Raw genomic sequence first — 6,097 nt, 5'->3', positions numbered from 1 at the left:
TGTCTCCTCCAGTTCTATCCAGTAAGAGGACAACACCAGAGAGATGTCCCCGTCCTCTTCTCCCACAGGACTGTAAACAAGAAGATCCCAATGTTCCTCAGGATGATCAGGTAGATGGAGAGAAGGTGTCATGAAATCTCCCTATGATGTGTAGACGGCTGTGAAGGTCTTGTGCTCAGTCTTGTTTTATCCACCAGTATTAAGTGTTTTATACTTGTTGTCACGGACCCGGGCCAGTTGTGACCTTGTCAATCTGTGACGAAACCACACCACTAGACAATACACTATACAGTGTTTCCACTCATATCTTGTCCATCGCCATTAACTTGAGAACGGCGGCAGCTATAGGTATAGAAGTGGGGTCTAGGTATAGTAAAGTAGCCACGCGCTACGCAATGAAACCACCTATAGCGCCACCTGGTGAAAAACATCGGCGTTCACATTTTTATCTTGAAAACGCAACGAGATAGAGGAAAAAAGAATTGCATTGATGATGTAGGGCATCATCAATTCAATACGAGTAGACACCTTACATACAGTAATGCTATGATTAGAACGTGTAAAACTCACAAGGCTGCGGACGTGAAGCGATATCTCATGGAGTCCTTCCTACAAGTCATTGGGTATGGTGGTTGTGTGGAGTGGCCTCCACGCTCACCTGACCTGACCCCATTGGACTTCTTTCTGTGAGGTCACATCAAACAGCAGGTGTATGCGACCCCTCCACCAACATTGCAGGACCTACGACGACGTATCACAGATGCTTGTGCAAACGTGTCACCTACCACATTGCACAATGTGCAGCAAGATACAGTATGCTCTCCAGAGTCCAGATGTGCATTGTAGCTGACGGTGGACACTTTGAGCATCAAAGTTAAATGAGCGCCATATGCCTGACCAGCATTCAATGTTTTGGGGGGGGTCATGGGTTTCATATCATAGCATTTCTGCATGCAAGGTGTCGATTCGTATATAATTGATGATGCCCTACAATTTTTTTATTTAACTTTTTTTCTCTCTCGTTCTGTTTTCAAGATAAAAATGCGAACTCCGTTGTTTTCCACTAGGTGGCGCAATAGGTTGTTTCATTGCGTAGCGCATGGCTATTTTACTATACCTAGACACCACTTCTATGCCTATAGCAACAGATATGCAGATGGGTCAATTACCTTATTCCTTGTGGATATGAATGGTGGCTTGAACAGGGGGGCGCTGTAGAGCCTCACGTTTCCTGGGGCTTCCCCCACATATAACACACGGGACCACCTGGAAAAGAATAACGCAAAATGTCCGCTCTGGGGTTATCAATCTGGCCACATTCCATGTCCCCTTCCACCTGTGACCTCAGACTGGGCTGGCCTTTTACTTGTCCAGGGAAATATGGATTTCAGTTTTTCCTCATAACTCCGCTCGTGAATGTCTCACATGGAAGATATTATTATATTTCCCCTTATTTGATCTATCCATAGACAGTAAATATTATGTCTGGGTTCTTTTGGGGAGTTATTAATCATTGGCTGCTACACACGTCGCACAATCTTGCCGAGAAGTGTGTGTGGTGTGCGTCATCTAATATGTGGGAGCAACACACTCCCCAATATTGTAACTCTTCTAACGGGTCCGAAGAGTCTAGAGCCAATCCTTAGAAGATAGGTATAAACTTGGAGTTCTCCTTCTACCTACCTTCACCATTTGCTGATTTCCTGGCTGCTGCAGGGAGTTGGGTGTATGTACAGTGATAGTTGACTGACCTTTGGCATTCTCATATCTCAGAATATTCCTCACATTTGTGTAATGAGAGTGGTGGAGATGGCAGGATTAGAGCTGATCATAGGTGTGACTTCTCCATCTGTCAGTGACTTTTACAATATGTGTTTCAGGGGGAAGATCTGCCCCATATTAATACTACAGAGACATATGTGAGGGGTGATGAGCGGAGTAAAGAGGAGATTCCTACAGATGACTACCCAGGTGAGTAGTGACCACTAAATGCAGACAAGTCACAGATTCTTCTCATTCACTGGCTGTGACTTCTTTAATGGCAGTGTAATTTTGCCATATGGTCAAGTGGTCACCATTCTGCTGCTAGACCACTACATGCTCCACCACCCATAACTGTCCCTATTACTTTGGGCATTGGAGGTCCTTCTGTTGGCGTGAGACTGTTTTAGGTGAGAGCCTAGCTTGAAGGATCCACCCAATCCCTTGGACTTAGAAGATGTTGACCTTTAGCTACCCACATCTCTAAACTTAATCTGTAAAGCCAAATGACAGCGTATGTAGAATGTGTTGACAACTTAGAAAATCATGTGACCAAAAATATAATCTATATGCTGACGTTGTTTTTATGACCGAAACGCCATGCCAAATGTGAAAATTTCTTTTTCAGTCTTTTCTTTTTCTTTATTCACTCATACATGTTTTTTTTTCTATTTAAACCCTTTCTCAACCTCCACTCGCTCAGAAAAGGATATTTTTTTCAAGAAGTTATCCGTTCTTAATAATTACTCTAGTCGATAATAACTGATAATTAGATCCTTAGTAGAACAATCCATCTTCACACCTATGTGATAAAATGACAAAACAAAATGCAGCCTCTCAACAACAAATGTGATAACCAAAATTCTCGAATTGCCAGACAGCCCCATGCATATGAAGTAGATTTGTGGCCTGAGTTACACATGGGATATTTAGATTTTAATGTTTCTGATCTTATACATTGAAGTTGCAGACTGTGTAACCTGTGAATTACCATTTCCACGGGATAAGAACATTAGAGAATTATATTTCCCATTGTTTAAGTTAAAGGGACTGTGAAAGAACAGTGACTATTCAAACCAAGTACAGGCGCACAGTGCACCCTTGGTGTGGCCAAATAGTCAGTACACCTTCTCACCTACCGTGTTTCTCCAAAATTTAGACTTACCCAAAAACTAAGTCCTAACATGTTTTTAAAAGATTTTGAGTATGCTTGAAATAAAAGCCCTACTCCAAAAATAAGCTCAGTTACAGTCAGTGTGAACTTTAGGGGGAGACAAACTGCACAACTTCCTAGGGTTCCCACACTTTTAGGGACCCCAGTGTTTGTATTCCAAGGTTAAGATTGTTCAAGGACCTTTGGGGACTTTATTGTATTTCTTGTATCCCTGATTTCGAGACCTGATCTTAAGTCTTAAATTCGATTTTTATTTTTTTGATCCTAAAGAATTCAGATTACTGCACAATTGCTCTTGAAATGGGGAGCACTAATACTTCCTCTACTCTTCTGGTCAGAACTCATAGGAGCACCACTGGTCCATCATAAATGAGTACAACTCCACTTTATTGGACTATGTTAAAAAGTTCTCTCTAAATGTGTAATATTTCTTCAAGAAACTCATCAGACAGAAAATATTGGCCCCCTACAATAGTTTGGATTGCCGAGAGCCCCCGAGCCACATACTCTAATTACTCCAGATGTGTCACCTCTAGTTACTAAATCACTGATGGTGAAGGCTGTCGGGGTGGAGTGCGATCATTTTAGTAGATGTGTTAATGTCTATAGTCCCAGTTTTTGTCTCCTATTGATAGTACCCAAAATACTCTGACTTAGTCGCTTTCCTCTGCAGGCCCCATTTCTCCAATCTGACATCTGTTACTTTACTTAGAAATTACTTTGGGTGCTTAACCTGATCACCATAGATTTTCTTCTTTTTTTTCCGTGACACATTGTACTTTGTTAGTGGTAAAATTCGGTTGATGTATTATTACACAAATACTGTAAATGTAAAGAATAACATTTTCTGAAGATTTGGAAATGATCCTATATTATAGAAAACTGGATTTCTTCCAGTGTCAAGAAACCATTCAGAAAGTTTGTTAGCCCTTTACTTGTATCACAATAAGAAAAACGTAGAATGCAAAAATGTAATTTTAATTTTTTTTCACAAAAATGTTGATGTAGCCCAGAATTATTTTAGTAGTAGAAAAATATGGAGTCCAGTTTATTTTGCAAATTGTCCTGAATCCAACATCATCCTACTTTTTGAGCACAACTCTGGGTTCAGAAGGGAAGCAGCGACATTTGGCTACAGAAAAGCAGATTTTTGTGGACTAGTGTGTCAACACCATTTGCAGATCAGCTAAGGTTTCAGGAAGGCGGAAAACAGAACAGTAGATGGGTATGTATGGGGTTTTCCCCATAAAGGAACTCCATGCGGTAGTGACTATTTTCCTTTCTCTATGACAGCACCACAAGAGAGAGGGATCTGACCCACAGAGACAGGAAACTACTGAATAAAAGGGTAGAAATGCCTCCCGCAGCAGTTGGTTTTCTGTCCTTGTAGGGAACCTACACAAGAAGAATGTGAGGAACTTACCCAGGCCTGGAAGCGACTTCTGCTGGAGTCTTTCCCTGGGGAACAGCAGTGCCAAGGGGTCTGGATGCATCATAGGAGGTCCAGTGGTTGGCTCTCGCTAGCATATGAGGAAGGTGGCGGCTGTGCGGCATCCACCTGAAAGGGAGTTTGTGCTCCAGCTATCCTTTGGGTTCAGCTATAGAAGATAAGCAGCAGCAGAAACTGCAGAAGCAGATACAGCATGGTCCACTGTAGCGTCAGGACAGACGCAGCGGTCGCAGTCACACAAGTGATGATAAGAACACCAGAATTGACAGTAAGACCAGCCAGCAAAGCAGGGGGATCAGGATGAATTCACGGCCTTTAGGGCACATTGCTTGGATAGTTTGACCCTGCCTCCAGTTTAATAAATGCAGCTGATGGTGAGTGTTCTTCGTGAAGGTTCACCGGGGTACTAAGGCCTTTTTTTTATTCTTGTTGACTGCTAAGAAAGGCCTAGGATGTGTACCTTAAAGTCCAAAAATAAGGAGTGTGCGCTCTGAAGACATAGCTTACCCAGCTCGTGATAAAAGAAACTCTGTGCAGCACGTGTCCAGCAGACAATTTGTGAGGAGCCCCTGAATTCTGCAAGGGACCTGATATTTGTGATAAGATCAGAGTCCAAAAGCTCCCTTAATGCCTTGGTTATCAGAAGAAAGAAAAGTCTAAGGATGGGGTACTGTAATCTGAGTCTAGTAAGTCAGAGAGGTTGGATGGAGAATATGAATTAGAAACGTACTCTTCTTCATCCTCTGACGATGGGTCAGGGGTAGGTCTTGCTTACCTATCGAGGGCACGGACATTGTACTCAAGACTGTTAGAGCAACCATGGGCATTGCATGGCTAAAGATGTCAAGATCATTTGAAGATGGTATGTTCGGGGGATTAGAGCAAAGGATACTGCGTTACTTCCCAATTAATGAGAAAATACAGGTTATAATTAAACTAATTAAAAAAAAAAGAGTGGGATAAGCTGGAGGGAGGGGAGTCTACTTGAAATAAAGTTGTGAAGGTGGATGTGGCGAAATCCTCTCAAAGATCTTTACTACCCTTCTAGGATATGGGAATCCTGAAGGATCCCTTAGATAAGAGCTGAGGGTTACATTAAGCGTACCTGAGAGTAGTCAGCAGGTGCACTGAAGACAGCTACAATATATCTGCGACCTGCACATCTAGATCTATGATGATTTGGTTAAACCAGCTGGAGAGCCAAATAAAGAACAGCATGCCAGGGGCTAAGATTCTAACCTCACTCTTTGTTCTGCAAGGAGGAGCAGCTTTTTTGGCGGACGCCTCGACAGTCTCCATTAAGTTGGCAACCAAGTCAGCAGGCTTGCTCAATGCAGCCTAGGGTTCTGTGGCTTAAATGTTGTCCAGGGGATGTGCAGTCAAAAGTCAAATTGTGCTCTGTCCCATGTGACGGTGAGTACTTGTTTGGTTGGTCATGTTCTGGATAATATTCTAAACAAGGTGGGGGATAGAAAGAAATTGATCCTTAAAGGGAACTTGTCAGGTCCCTTATGCATTCTAGCCTACAAGCAGGGTGATGTGTGGCCTAGAAACCCCTTCCAACCCATCCCTGTTTTGTAATATTGTTATATGAACTTAAAGAACACTTAAGTTATAAAACCTTTTTTTTTTATAACGTACGTGTTCCCTATGTAAATAAGCAGAGGGTCTAGTCCCCTGGACATCGCTTCGCTCTGTGGATGTTTGCATGC

The 6,097-nt window shown here is 42.4% G+C and overlaps 1 protein-coding gene across 2 annotated transcripts in view; it reads left to right on the top strand.

Annotated features, from left to right (window-relative positions):
• The first annotated feature begins 14 nt into the window (after window positions 1-14).
• LOC142312318 (uncharacterized) overlaps window positions 15-6,097 on the top strand; it is a 34,532-nt gene continuing 28,449 nt past the window's right edge. The window contains exons 1-2 of one of the 2 annotated variants that reach the window (XM_075351245.1): window positions 15-110; window positions 1,881-1,971. The gene's annotated coding sequence lies outside the window, so the exon portion shown is untranslated. The remainder of the gene's footprint in view (window positions 111-1,880; window positions 1,972-6,097) is intronic. The other variant, XM_075351246.1, reaches the window with a different exon arrangement.

Source organism: Anomaloglossus baeobatrachus, chromosome 5 (genome assembly GCF_048569485.1).
Source record: "Anomaloglossus baeobatrachus isolate aAnoBae1 chromosome 5, aAnoBae1.hap1, whole genome shotgun sequence".
Lineage (NCBI taxonomy): Eukaryota > Metazoa > Chordata > Amphibia > Anura > Aromobatidae > Anomaloglossus > Anomaloglossus baeobatrachus.
Note: the sequence above shows the minus strand (reverse complement) of the source record. Positions and strands in the feature narration are given on the sequence as shown.